General features: G+C 40.4%; 1 long non-coding RNA gene across 1 annotated transcript; it reads right to left on the reverse strand.

Annotated features, from left to right (window-relative positions):
• Positions 1 to 1,297: 1,297 nt before the first annotated feature.
• LOC123579772 lies at positions 1,298 to 15,520 on the reverse strand. Its single transcript, XR_006702941.1, has 3 exons — positions 15,312 to 15,520; positions 4,263 to 4,333; positions 1,298 to 1,600 (listed from the first exon to the last, which is right to left on the reverse strand). It is a non-coding gene; the product is annotated as an uncharacterized LOC123579772 (long non-coding RNA).
• Between the last annotated feature and the right edge of the window lie 228 nt (positions 15,521 to 15,748).

The following is a 15,748-nucleotide window of genomic DNA, read 5'->3' on the forward strand; positions in this document are numbered from 1 at the left end:
CAAATTGCTCTTTGAAAATAGCAAGGCACAGCACTCTGAAAAAGAAGATTTCTACTTTGCAACCCCTTTGCAAATGTTGAAGAGGTCAAAAGGAAAATTTTGATTTAGTAACTAAAAAACAGTCAAGTGAAAAGTGGTAATCACCATGATTACACAAATGCTTAATGTGTCCAAAAACAGTGAGCTTTAAAAAATCTGCATGGCATTGCATATTTTTTTCTCTTTCTCTAGTATTTATTCTAAAACCAAGACGTAGGTGGAAATTTTTATTAGCATCTGGGTAAGGCCCCCTGCCAGTCTAGAAAACCTTCATTAATCATTGAGATGCTCACCCCCATTTTAAAAAGAACAATGACTCACCAGGACTTACATAGCAATCAGGGCAAAGGTAACTGAATGTTGAATTTTCAAACTTTCCTTTCTTAAGAATGTCTTCACTTTTGGAATGCAAGACTGCTTTGAGTGACTATGCATGTGTTTATGAGAGAGAAGTAGGGAAAGGAAAATGAACTGTAATTGAGAAGTGATATTTATGTTAGGATTTCCTCTCCTTTTCAGTTTTAGGTTTAGTCTTAAGCACCTTTGCCCCAGGGGAAGAAGGACTCGGGAGAGCTACAGCAGGCCCATCTAATTGCTTGTACCTCACCACTTAGCTGGAAGTACACTGGGTCACACACTCTCCCATACCCTTCATCCATTACGTTCCGAAAAAGACACAGTGAGAAGAGAAGGCAGATGAAGTTCTTGGGTGTCTGGAGAGAGATGATGTGACCATCTCTCCTTTCGTAGGAGATACATTCCAATTGAACTCTTTGTCACAGCACATGCACAGCAAATTTAGTTTTAATTCACCTCCTCTGGTACTGAAGCTACTCTTTGAAGGAAAGACCAGTTCACAAAATACCTGGAAAGGAAGAGATGTTGTAAAACTCTTCAATTTCTGCTTAAAAGCTTCGAAACAACTGTGAAAGACATTGACAAATAGGAAAAAATTGGCAATAAATCAATAAAGAGCTTATAGTGTCTTCCTTGTAGCTCTACTGCCTTTCTTTTTCTTTCTTTAAAAAAATTTTTTTTTCAACGTTTATTTATTTTTGGGACAGAGAGAGACAGAGCATGAATGGGGGAGGGACAGAGAGAGAGGGAGACACAGAATCGGAAACAGGCTCCAGGCTCTGAGCCATCAGCCCAGAGCCCGACGCGGGGCTCGAACTCACGGACCGCGAGATCGTGACCTGGCTGAAGTCGGACGCTTAACCGACTGTGCCACCCAGGCGCCCCTTTTTTTCTTTCTTTTAACCAGAGGTTATGCTTTCTTCTATATGTCATCGGCTCTTCCATGGAAATTTACAGACTGGTTTATCAGTAAATGGATTTACTTCTCCATACTTGTATAGACCCGGAGAATTGTGCAGCCTAATATCTGTACGTTTGAGAAGACAGTTCATCTGTTTTCATCAGGTGGCCCCAACGGAAGAAGGAGTTCTGGTCTCTTTTGCTCAGGTGATTGGGGGAGTTAATTCATTTAACCTCCAGGGCTCATGCTGCTTCCTCTCCTGTGATGAGGTGCACAGTCTGGCTTGGTCTCTCGGGTCAGCAGCTGCAGGAAGAAGAAATGGAAACTCTTCATTGTCATCGAGCCTCTTTCTCTGCCAAAGAACAATTGATCCCTGAAACTGCTAGCAGAGGGGAGAGGCTTTCCAAGGACAGCAGAGGAAAGAGACAAACGAAGTCAAATGATCAGCCTCCCTTGGGACAGGGAGTAGTCTACAAGCAAGCAATAACAGGACAGTGTGGAAGGCGGTGGAGACTGCCAGGGAAGCAGAATGTCCTGTTCCAGCTTTGGGGGCAGGAATGCAGGAGAGATCTGGGAATCCTGCTGAGATACCTCAACACTTAGTAGGACTCTTTCTGTAACGTAATGTGGTTTTACTCCTTTTTAAATGTGTTGCGTAAAATATTACTAGGATCAAAGGAGATCTAATTCCAACCGAGTCATAAATCCTTAAGACAATACTGAGAGGAGTAGCCTGGGGGATAGTTAATCATCACTGGTCTTCAGTGAGTAGTATTTCAACTTTGAGGCTCATACAAGAGCAATTGTGGAAAATGGGTGTGCTGGAGGTCAAGTGCATGTGCTGACCTCATCCACATGAAAGTGGGAAAGAATTAAATAGTTTAAAAGGAACCCCTGAAATAGGAACAAATTTGCTACTCACAGATTCTCTCTGAAAGAAATACTAAATCATGTACTTAAAACAAGAAGAAAAATAAACCCAGAAGGAAAGAATGGGACAGAACCAGACGTAATAAGAGAAATGATTATGGTAAAAATACGGCAGTATGTCAAAATTTTATCAACCGCAAAGAATCAGTAATATTTGGGGAAGTTAACATCATAATGTGATATAATTACAAGAAAGTAAAAACAGAGGACAGGAGAAAGAAATAGAGAGAGAAATTAAAACTTTCAAAGGCTCTTGCCTTATTTAGGAGAATGAGTTATTAATTTTAGGGTTTGTTAGAAGTATGTAAAAGTTTTCCATATTACTTACTAATATTTTTTCTTTTATTAAAAAATTAAAAAAACACAAAAATTAAAAAAAATAAAAACTCCATAGCAAATATGATATAATATTAACACTGATTAATTCTGAGGCCTGAGTACATGGGTGACTTTTCTATTATTCTCTGTCCCTTAAAATTGTTTACCAAATTTTTGTTTAACTTTTTATTGATGTTTATTTATTTTTTAGAGAGAGAGGCAGAGCATGAGCAGGGAAGGAGCAGAGAGAGAGAGAGAGAGAGAGAGAGAGAGAGAATCCGAAGCAGGCTCCAGGCTCTGAGCTGTCAGCACAGATCCCAATGTAGGGCTCAAACTCACGGACTGAGATCATGACCTGAGCTGAAGTCAGATGCTTAACCAACTGAGCCACCCAGCGTCCCAATTGTTTGCCCAATTTAAAAGGGCCAGAAAATGTGAGTAATAGAAGGGGTGAGGGAGAGAGTAAAAGACAGAAAGGGAACCCAGAGCGAAATGGTTCAATTTGAAAGAAAGCTACAGAACTAAGTATTGAAAGAAAGCCATGCTGAGGTTAACCCCAAAAAGGGGGCAGTGGGCTTGGGTAGAGCTGTTTGAAGGGATCGACTCTCTATGGAAATCAGTCAATAAAGATGGTTCTTGGGGTTGGGGGGAATGAGTGAGAAATTAAGATGGGCTGCAAGCACTAACAAGGAAATTATGAAGTAACATCGCAGAGAGCAGAACACCTAAGACAAGTAAGAAGGATCCAAGCAGACAAGTTCTAGTTCCCCCATCTCTCTGGCTGTGGGTTCCCATTAGAATTGCAATAAGCCAGACCTCAAAGCTCATATTAGAACCCCTGACGCTTCAGTCCAAATGTGATGCATGCGTTGTTCCAGCTTGTGAGTTGTGTCCAGTGTTGTTTATTACAGTGAGGGCTTGGCTCTTCACGATGCTTTTGTCATCTTCACTGCACCCCAAGTTAAAAAGCCTTTCTGGTGTTCTTTTAGCATCTAGATAGATGGGAGGCTGGGTGGTCATGGAGTCTGAAAGTGAATAACATTTTAGCCATCCTCACACAGGGAAGGCGTTTGGGTCTTAGCCTACTAAGCACCACCATCCATCACACAGACATTAGCGTTGGGATCTCCACTCAAGCTGGCTACACAGTGGGCAAGTCCTAGAGAAACACTGCTTGACCAGTGGGCTCCCTCCCACTGTCCTGAGTAGCCCCAGGGGGAACCCAGCTGGCCGATGTTGTTCTTCCAAATGGAGTCTTAGAGTGAAAGAGCTCAGATACAGATCTAGGTAAAGTGAGGTACTGAGAAGACAGACGGGTATGGGAATCCCAGCTGGACATCATCACACTGAAGGAAATACCCGCAGATGTGGTCTGCACTACACTGGTTTGACCACCCTTTGAATAAAACAAACACTGTGTGTGTGTGTGTGTGTGTGTGTGTGTGTGTGCACCAGGCACACATCTAGTGTCTTCTTTCTCATTATTTCATTAATTCCTCACAACTCCAGGAAGTAAACATTGCCAGCTCACTTTAGATAGAAGGAAACTGGACCTAGGAAGGGTAAGTGTCTTACTGAAAAGCACACAACTTGTGAATGACACAATTGTCAATAGAACCCAGGTCTGTCTAAATTTGAAGCTTCTATTAAGCCAACTCATTTGGAGCTGAATGGGAGGCAAGCTAGACTAATGGTCGGGGCCATGATGAGGACTGACCGGGTATCTCTGTTGAGAGAATGGTGTTCTTCTGAACATAATGTTTCAGGCGTCATGGGACCGATGTGGAGCTGGAAGAGATGGAAAAATTGAATACCAGGGTAAGGATATCCAGGAAAATGGCTCAAATGGTTATTCTATAGTCACATCAAAGGTAATTTGTACTGGTATTCATTTCACTGCTTAACAGCACACTTTTAAGCAGATTGTTAAACATTACTCTGTTAGAGCCAAATAGTCACCCCGTAAGAATGAAATTTTGTACATTTTGTTGTTCCCATAAGTTATGAGGAAGTTTAAAAATTGTCCATTACTCATTGTAAATTGCGAAAGGAAAGGCATGGAGCGGTTTTCATGTGGAAATCAGCTTGTAACTGAACTGAATAAACAATGAAATACATTTACTTTAGATTAACTTTGGGATGTGGGAGCTAGGGCATAGGTGGGAGGTCGCTGGGCACATCCCTAGCACCAGTTAAACAGATACAGGTCTCCCTTCCTGCAGGGGCTCTCAGCCAGGGGTGAATTTGTCCCAGCCCCCAACCTCCAGAGAATATTTAGTAAGGAAGGTCTGAAGACATTTTTAGTTGTCACAGCTGAAGTGTGCTACCGTCATCTAGTGGGTAGAGGTCAGAGATGCCGCTAAACATTTGGCGTTACATAGGACGGTCTCCACAACAAAGAATTATCTGGCTCAAAATATCAAGTGTCAGGGCTGAGATGGCCTGCCTCATTGAGAAAACAAAACAAAACAAAACAAAACAAAACAAAACAAAACAAAACAACCAGGAGGCCTCCCTTGGAGTAGATTAGTAGGATGCAGACATCCAACATGACCCCAAAGCTAGCCTCTCTTATTTTCCAGATTTAACAGTCAGCTGAGGAGGTGACCAAGCTAATACTTGACCTAAAATGCTGTGTGTATTATACTTTGTGTGCCCCAGCTTGACCTCTGGTCAATTTCCATGTGTTTCTCTGCAGCCAGTAAAATCTAACTCCACTAAATCACTCCTCTCCAACAAGGCCCACAGTTAAGCACTATCACTTACAATGCATTTGAGTTTCTAGGCAATATTTCTATGCATAATATACATCTTAAAAAATAATGACATTCTGGCCAGTGAGTTCCCAATCACAGCTCACTGCAGGAAATTAACAATTTCTCTGAGCAGCTGTTCTAACCACTGACTTCAAGAAATGATATTGTAATATTAAACTGCAGATTACCATCTTTGGGGGAAATAATCTCTTTAAAATTGTCCATTCTTTGGTTTTAATGAGAAAATCGGTCATTTGGAGGTTGATGCCAAAAAAATTCATTCATTACCTTTCAGAGGCTCCATTCGGGGCTAGAAGGGTATTTCAGGATTTACCATATAGGTAACTCAATTCTGCGCTGAGTTCAGAGATTTAGGGAAACTGAGGCACAGTCACTCGTGAGCAGCAGAACAAAGGGTTAACAGGGAAGGTTGCCAGACAGGCCTTTGGACCATTCCCAGCCATGTCCGTTGAGAGATTCCTTGCTACCTCAACCTGCTGCCTCACGACAGTCTCAGGGAGAGAGCTGGGCAGCTCTCCTCCAATTCTGGCTCTGCCTAGCATCCTTCTACCCAGCGACTTAAAGAACATTTAAGGCATTCCACATGGCTTTTAACAGCAAAGTGAGTAAACCTGAATGAAATGTTCTCCCAGTGCCAGTGAGCAAGTTCACTGATGAGCAACAGAAACTGAGAACTCTCATCCCTAGAGTCTGTCCTGCTATAAGGGCATACTACTTTCTGCCCTGTGTTCTCACTTCCTCTGGGTGACGGAAGCTTCAAGGGTAGGGGACAGAGCCCCATGCTGGGTTCTGCATCCAGCCTCTCTGGGCTTTCTTCCAACCTCTGCCATTGACGTGGACACCTTTCTTGTTTGCCCACTGTTTCCTCGTGGTTCAGTGAACTGGCTATTGTGGGAGACTCTTGAATGGTCCAGCCTGCACACTAAAAGAGTCCTTGAAGCAGCGTGGGGGCATTGATCTGCAGCCCTGGCCTGTGTATCCCTTCTGTGCCGGTGGTCTGAGCCTGCTGAGGCCATCTGGGGGGCTCTGGTGCCCCCTCTGTAAGAGGCAGACTTTAAGCTGGTCCTGGAGGGTGAGTGGTGTTGTATAAACAAGAGGTGGTAGGGATGGGCTGGAGCTATGGTGAATGCACAAACACAAAGAGAATGCACCAGCAAAGCCCTGGTTTACTCAGGGAATGGCGAACAGCACAGACAGGTGCAGTACTTTAGGTGTGATGGCAAGAAAGGAGTGGACGGGTTGAAAGAGTGGGCTGAAGTTAGATTGTAGAAACTGTTGACTGCCCAGCGAAGGAGTTTGGACTTCACACTGACTTGCCAAGACTTATCATTCATATCTCTTGGTATCACCTCCACCTCTTTAGCACGTGAGATCCTCAAAGTCAGAGATGCTGCCTCTCATCCTCTCCCCAGGCCTCAGGTGTGGCCAAGGTGGATGTGGGATAGATAACCCAGGCTGTTACTTTTAGACAACTTGCTCTAGTAGAGACCACCCTCGTGGGCCGGCCACAGGCCACAGTGTCAGCTGCCCTCCATATTTCTATCTGGAGTAAGAACTGCCATTAAGCTAAGTACCTGGGTCAAGAAGCAGGTGAGATGGCCATGGGGTGTCCTGCCTTCATTTTAGTTCTGTGGTTCTGAGTCTGTTTCCCTGATCTTCATCTGAGAAACAATTCCAAATGTGAAACCAGGGATAGTTAAACTATTGGACCAGCCCACACCCTAATTAGGCTCATTTTTTCTGAGTCTTAGAACAGCAATGCCCAGAGTCATGAGAAGCTTTACAGAATTGGGGCTCCAATGTCCTTCTCAAGACAGAATCACTGGTCAGTCTTGTTGGCCTACAGGGAGGGAGCCAGGGTGGACACGTGAAAATGACCCGGAGGCACCAGGCCAGTGAGAAGTGAAGCCACTTCTGTGTGACCCAAACAGTGTCTGTGTTGCTCTACTCTGGGCCACCTGTTTCTCGACTTTAAGTAGGGACCATAAGGCTATTTTGCAAGAATGTTGTAGGAATTAAATAAGATCATATGTTCAGACTACTCAGTATGGAGCCTGCTGTCACAGACACTACATGGATGCCATGATGATAAGACATCTGTGAGCCTTCATTCAGTCCATTCAGTTCAACACTTAGTAACCAAATAGAATATCTAGCCAAATCTGACTCTGGTCCTCTAAATTCTCACTGGTTTTATAGTCAGTCAAGTGTAAGACCATCTCCCCATTAACTTGGGGGCCCCTCAAGGCCTTACATGTCTCTGAGTCCTTGGCTTCTAGCAAAGTGCCTCTATGCAGGAAATTATAAAATTATACAGGAAATTTGTACGGGAAGAAGCTTGACAAAGAATCACAGAAACAATGCATATGGCTGACAGAAAGGATGTAGAAAGCCTTCATAAGTCTTGAGAAGATTAATAGAAGAGCTAAGGAAGGATTTTTCTGCCCAAAGGAGCAGCATGAACCACAACACAATATTATTGCTGGCACAAAAAGAGCATAAGGAGGCCTGACTACCTCGTGGGTGTAAGGGGCATATGCAGATGGGTGAGTTCCCATCAGTGAGGCAGGTAAAAGTCAACAAACAGAATCATTACATTTCAATCATATTAGGGAGTTCTACCATCAATGCCATAGGGAATACTTCTCTCGTAATATAATATATATATTAACATATATGTATTAATATACATATAACATTAATATACATATAACATATTTATTACTAAGTATACTTTATTATTGTAATTTATTATTATATTAACTGCATTATGTTTGTAACAAGAATGTGCTTTATATACACCATACATTCTGTTTTAGAAACCTTTATTTTCCAGTCAATTATTTCCCCTTTCCCCCATTTTAGTAAGTTTTCAGTAAATCTAATACACAGACCATGTTCAAATTTTCTCTTTTCCCAACTTACCAAAAAAATTTATCATTTACAGGTAGTTGGAGCAAACTAGTTTCACAACCAGGGTCTTAATTCATTTTGAATAGTTTGAAATGGCTAAAGTTTGCTTTAACCTTTCTCAACAGGAGATCACAGCTTGTTTCCTTTTGGGGAAATCCTTTCTTAAAATAAATGCTTTTACAAACAAGGGAGCAGTTTATCACAAGGATAATGAGCTTTCTGTTTACTGGGTCATTCATTTGGAACCACCTGCTGGCAAAGATAACATCACATTCAGTTGATCTTGGTACCATGTAAGAGTGCTTCAGATACAGGCATCCAGAGCTGTATGATGTTTGTGATAATTCTAGAGTTCAGTTTACCCCGAAATAGAGTCAAATCTGAGTTCTGAGTACCTGGAAAAAGAGGCTTCAGAATTAAGTGTAGTAAATTTTACATTGGTTCATTTTTTAAATGTTCCAACATACTGTTTCAATGTCTCTAGAAGGAAGCGTGAATTGTACCAACCAAGGAGAAAGCCAGGTCTCTGGACACAAGGACTCTTTCTCACCTCACACTAGCAGTCTTTTTAGGTAGTGGGGAGGGACAAGCTCATGTCCACTCTAATGCTCCAGAATCTTGTTGTTGGCTTCCAAAACCACCAATACAAATTCACTTGTTTCTTTATTTGTTTTTTCATTCCTCAGTGCTCATCACAATAAATGTACTCTCAATCCTCTTTATTTATTTCACCCATTCCCCCACCCACCTCCCCTTTGGCAACCACCAGTTTGTTCTACAAGTCTGTTTTTGTTTCTTTGTCTATCTCTTTTACTCTTTGCTTGTTCATTTGTTTTGTTTCTTAAATTCCACATATAAGTGAAATCATATGGTATTTGTTTTTCTCTATCTGACTTATTTCACTTAGTGTTATACCCTCTAGGTCCATCCCTGTTGTTGCAAATGGAAAGTGTTCATTCTTTTTAATGGCTGAGTAATATTCCATTGTTTATATACACAACATCTTCTTTATCCATTCAACTATGGATGGACACTAGCACTGAACTAGATTACCAGCAATGAAATTGAATAAGTAATATTCAAAATATAGAAGAGGAGGGAAAACTTTCAACTTCGTTCTATGAGGCCAGTATTACCTTGATACCAAAACCAGACAGACGCTACAAAAAAGAAACCTATAGGTCAATATCTCTGATGAACATAGATGCAAAAAGCCTTACTTGTCCATTTATTCATCAGTTACTTCACTCATTTATTTACTTCACACATATTTGCTGAGCATTTATCACACGTCACTTGCTGGGGTCACAGTAGTGAAGAAGATGAGTGTGATCCTTGCCTGCTACAGCTCAAGGTGCACCTAGCAGCAGCTGGGAGACACTGTGGGTCTGAGGGCCATGGGGTCCTTCTCCATTTTAATAGTCCCTGGATGGGAAAAGAGTCTCTTCAGTTCCTGGCAGGTGAGGGTGAGGACAGAGAATCAGTGGCAACTAATTTATTTTTGAGGCTCCAGTCTGCAACCACTCTTCCCAGATGAAGCCGGATCTTGTCCGAACTCAGGAGTTCTATGGAATTGGCTGGAGAATCGAGGAGAAATCCCTGGATACTCCATATGCAAGAGGCCTTTCATCCCTGGCCCATCCTTAAGGAGAATCCTGTCTCCTTTTCTCCTTCAAGGTGATAATCTAATTGTCATGACCTAAAGAAATCCAGTGGAGTCATTGCAGAAGAGGAACCCCTTATTTAAGACCAGAACTGGCAATATTACTACTATGTGGCAAAGCAAGTTCCTCCCACTATGTAGGATGTCAAATCCACCTTTCTCGTGCTCTAAGATCTATGTGTTCTTAGGAGCCATTTATGTTCCTCCCTTCAAAAGGAAGCCTTCCTAACAACTAGGTTGTTCCCAGTTCTCTCCTTTTATAGACTCCGAGAGCCTTTGCCTGGGGTCCTCTTTAGGATCTGTCACATACTGTTTGTTTCTCCAGTTAGACTGCCAGATGCTTGTCTAAGGGGTCTTACCCCTTGTGCCCATAAAGAACAAGGCTGTTGAAAGTTCTCTGTGGCTTAAATGTGAAGTCACCTGACTTCATGATTTCTTTGAGGCAGACAGGTTGGTATAATCCTTAAGCAGATGACCTCTTGAATCAGATCGCCTGGGTTTAAATCCTGGCTCTGCCACTTACCAGCTGTGTGGCTTTTGACAAGTTGCTCAACTTTTCTGTACTTCTTTTTATCTCATTTGCACAAGAAAAAAAATAGTGCCAATCTCCAGCATATTTGCAATAATTAAATTATTCGATGCATGAAAAGTATGTAGAACAGTACCTGACGTGTCAGTGAGTATCAGTACTTATGATTATTGTCTTTCTTTTAAGGAGGAGACACCTATAACAATACCCCCAAAGGATTGTAGACAAATAGTTTTTTATGTAAATTCAAGTTAGTTAACGTCCAGTGTAATATTCATTTCAGGTGTACAAGATAGTGATTCAATGCTTGCACACAACACCCAGTGATCATAACAATTGCACTCCTTAATCTCCAAAACCTCTTTACCCCATCCCTCCACCCACCTTCCTTCTGGTAACCATCAGTTTGTTCTCTATAGTTAAGAGTCTGTTTCTAAGTTTGCCTCTCTCTTTTTTTCCGTTTGCTACTTTGTTTTGTTTCCTAGATTCCACATATGAGTGAAATCATATGGCATTTGTCTTTCTCTAACTGACTTATTTCACTTAGCATGATACTTTTTAGCTCCATCCATGTCATTGCAAATGGCAAGATTTCATTCCTTTTTATGGAAGAGTAATATTCCATTGTATATATACACCACATCTTCTTTATCTATTCACCAGTTGATGGAAACTTGGGCTGTTTCCATAATTTGGCTATTGTAGATAATGCCACTATAAATATCAGAGTGCCTGTGTCTCTTTCAATTAGTATTTTTGTATTCTTTGGCTAGACACCTAGTAGTGAGATTGCTGGGTTATAGGGTAGTTCTATATTTAACTTTCTGAGGAACCTCTATACTGCTTTCCAGAGTGACTGCACCAGTTTGGATTCCCACTAAGAGTGCAAGAGGGTTCCCTTTTCTCCACATTCTTGCCAACCCCTGTTGTTTCTTGCATTGTTGACTTTAGCTATTCTGTACTATGAAAAGTATAAAACACCAGTGAAAGAAATTAAAGATGACATAAAGAAATGGAAAGACATTAAATGCTCATGAATTGGAAGAAAAAATATTGTTAAAATATTTATACTACCCAAAGAAATCTACACATTTAATGCAATCCCTATCAAAATACCAACAGTATTTTTCACAGAGCTAGAACAAGCAATCCTAAAATTTGTATGGAACCACACAAGACCACAAATAGGCAAAGTAACTTCGAAGAAGAAAAGCAAAGCTGGAGGCATCACAATCCTGGACTTCAAGTTATACTATAAAGCCATAGTAATCAAAACAGGATGGTACTGGCACAAAAGTAGACACACAGGTAAATAGAACAGAATAGAAAAAACCCAGAAATGAGCCCACAATTATATGGTCAATTAATCTTTGACAAAGTAGGAAAGAATATCCAATGGGAAAAAGAGAGTCTCTTCAACAAATGGTGTTGGGAAAACTGGACAACAACTTCATTTAAAAAAGAATGAAACTGGGTCGCTTTCTTACACCATACAAAAAAGTAAATTCTAAGTGTATTAGAGACCTCAAAGTGAGACCTGAAACCATAAAATTCCTAGAATAGAACACAAGCAGTAACTTCTTTGACATTGGCTGCAGCGACTTCTTTCTAGATATGTCTCCTGAGGCAAAGGAAACAAAGGCACAAATAAACTTGGGACTACATCGAAATAAAAAGCTTTTGCACAAGAAGGAAACAATCAACAAAACGAAAAGGCAACCTACAAAATGGGAGAAGATATTTGCAAATAATATGTCTGATAAAGAGTTAGTATCCAAAATATACAAAGAACTTATAAAACTTAACTCCTCAAAAATGAATAATCCAATTAAAAATGGGTGGAAGACATGAATAGACATTTTTCCAAAGAAGACATATGAATGGCCAACAGACACATGAAAAGATGCTCAACACGATTTATCATTAGGGAAATGCAAATCAAAACTACAATGAGATATCACCCCACACCTGTAAAAATGGCTAAAATCAACAACACTAGACAAATAGATTTGAAAAGAAACATAGCAGTAATTTGGTCCCAGCTCCTACCAAGTCTTTATGATTGGTTAGTAAAAGGAGAAGAAAGTAACTCTAAGTTATTAAAAGCAATCTTGAAAGCCTCTGTGCATCTTGAATCACAAGTATACTAAAAACAGTACAAGAGTTGAACCCACTGCAATATACACTCTTGAAGCCTTCAATCTCCTGGCAAGCACTTTTACTTTCCAGAGGCTGTCATGCCATGAAGAGGCCCAAATTAGCCTAGGGGAGAGACTGCATTGAAACTTCCTGAGACTATATGAAGGATGAGAGGGAGAGGGAGAGGAAGAATGAAGGGAGGGGTAAAGAGAGAGAGAGAAAGCGATGTCCCCAGGAAGCCTCCACTGGCTTTGCTTCAGCTCTGGGCTTTTCTAGCTCCTGACTACAACTGCATGTGATACCTCATGCCAGAACTGTCTATCTCAACTTCTCCAAAATTCCTGACTCTTAAAAACTATGAGATATAATAAAATGGATGTTATTTTATGTCACTAGGTTTTGTGATGATTTGCAAAACATGAATAGATGACTAGATTTTTCTTTCTCAATTGAAATCTTTCTTTTGTCTTCCTCCCTCCCTTCCTTCCTTCGTTCTTTCCTTCCTTCCTTCCTTCATTCCTCCCTTTTTCTTTCTTTCTTTCTTTCTTTCTTTCTTTCTTTCTTTCTTTCTCCCTTTCTCTCTTTCTCTCTTTCTTTCCTTCTTTCTTCCCGAATGGAGGAATATTTAGAAAGGGGAAGGTTTAAAGTCTTGTTAAAATTGCCACCTCTTTCTAGATCCTTTGCATACTAGAGGAAAGGGGAAAACATAAAATTATTTATAAAAAAATCAAATAGTGGACATTTACTCCAACAGAAATTCTAGAAGAACACATATATAAAGTTCTACCTGATTTAAATATAATGCCATTGCACCTTGGTTTATCATGGGGAGAAGCAAAATGGTGCTGCATGACCTTGTGAAACATCAGGCCTATGTACATGACCTGGGAGCAGGGGTATTCTCTTGGCCTTAATTCATCAGTGGATGGGGCCTGCTCCTCATGGGCTCACTCTTCTACAGGCTTTGTCCAAGGGTCCCGGTAAAGGTTCTGATGGTGAATGTGCACTACATTCCTCCTCAGACCCCTTTCCAGTTTGACAAGCTCCAAGAAGCCAGCACATAAAGCAGCACAGGAAATGCAAGACATCTGTACTGGGGCCTGGGAACACACTTTCCTCAGTCCCCTTGCTAGTGTGGTCCTGGCATGGAGCAGGGCCTCTTGAGAAATGAATTAAAGAAACAAGTCCAGTGGAGAACATGGGATTCCACTTCCATTCATCTTCCTTATTTTGCAAACACCACATTCTGCAAATCCCATGCCAGTAAAGCTCTTGGATCAGCCCTCAAATTCTTCTGGATCCTTAAGGGAGGAGATGTCAGGGCTGGCCAAGAATCTAAGTGGAAACTGATGACAGAAGCTGACATTAATCAGCTACACAGTATGTTCTTCCCAGCAGGTTTCTTCCAATAAATCAAAGGCCAGCAAATCCGAGGGGTGTTTAGCCATGAGAGAGCAACTGTTTGCTGTTCTCTTTCCTTGCTAAAGATGATGAATTTAATGTTTAATTGAATCCAACACTGGTGGCCGTGGGAGTGTTTGCTGTAGGTGTTGGGTGCACATACCACGAACAGTCACATTTCCTCATAGACCAGGGGCTTTATCCAAGTATCCCCTATTACACATGGTTCATCGTTTATGTTAAAGTTTCCTGGCCAAATGGAGCCACCACCCTATCTAGTGATCTGAAACAGACTCACTCTTTGGAGTTGGAATCCTCAGGCTGTTTTTGGTGACCAAATAATTTCTTTTCCTTCCTGAAAGACCTAATTAAGATACTTAAAGATATTAATGTAATAATGTCTGTTTAAAATCCAACCAGGGCCAAGCTCTTTCAACATCAGTGTGTGTGGGGATCGGATGCTGGACTCAGAGAATAGGGTAGCTTTTTGTCTAAGGCCATGATCCACTCATGCTAGCTGTGCCACCTTAACTACATCACTTTACATCTCTGAACTTCCTCTTGCTGTCTTGAAAATGAGAATTAAAACCTCTATTACTGATTTGTGATAATGATTAATGAAGAAGATGTGTGTGGAAACAGCTCCTATGCTGCAGAAGCACTATGAACACAAAAAAGTCACATTATTATAATTTGTATTATTAATAACAAAGTATTTATTAAGGAGCCTGAAAAAATTTGGACTGGCTTTTAGGGTAGAAATTTCTGAGTGAGGAGCATAAGAAAAGCAAGTGCCATGATCTCAGTAACAGATCCAACGTGAAACTCTCTTCTGAGACAAATATCTTGATAAAATAAGAAATTTATCTCCCAGGTAAGACTCATAACAAATCCACATTAGGCCAATAAATGGGAAAATTATTTTAAAAATTCAGCTACTTACGACCAAATAACAATTCCAGAATCAATTATTTGGATAATTAATGCAGCAATATTTCTTGGGCATGAATAACAATTCAATTGCAAAGTGATTTTGCATAATTTTGGAAGGTAGACCTAGTTATGTTGATATGTTTCCAATTTTTCAAGTTCTACCACATAAATATCTTGGCTTTGGTAAGAAAAGGAATATGAAATTTGATATTTTGTATTTTCTTAATGATTACCAAATTAATACTTATACAAATTTATACTTATACCAAATTAATACTTATACAAAATTACTTATACTTACACATAAATATATATACATAAACATATATTTATACATATATTACATATACATATATATGTAAATATATATTTACATATATTATCACATTTGTTATGACATTATATTCTTACGATGGTCCTGAAGTTAGCAGGGAAAATATCACATCCTTCTTCAGACACAGAAACTGAAGTTCAGGTTGGAAAAGAGATCTGCTCGAGGTCCCGAGATAGCTGGTGGTCAAGTCCACACTGGGGCTGGTCTTCCTGATGATTCCTCATTGAATCACTCTGTGTTATACTTTTAGCAGTCACCATATATAAACCTAAAAAGAATAGAAAATCAAAATGTTGAAGACAGTTTTGTGACATGCATCAATGCTGCTAGAAATTTCATCCTAGACATCTCACAAAAAATGTATCAAAGCACCCAGTTTGTAGACCAGTACCATACATCTAGAATATGTTCACAAAATGACTGTAGATGCATAAGATACTTGTTCCACTCACTTTCTCTTCTACAAGAGACAATATAATATAATGTTTACACACAAAGGTTTTGGAGCTGAACA

This window comes from Leopardus geoffroyi, chromosome A3, assembly GCF_018350155.1.
Source record: "Leopardus geoffroyi isolate Oge1 chromosome A3, O.geoffroyi_Oge1_pat1.0, whole genome shotgun sequence".
NCBI classification, from domain to species: domain Eukaryota; kingdom Metazoa; phylum Chordata; class Mammalia; order Carnivora; family Felidae; genus Leopardus; species Leopardus geoffroyi.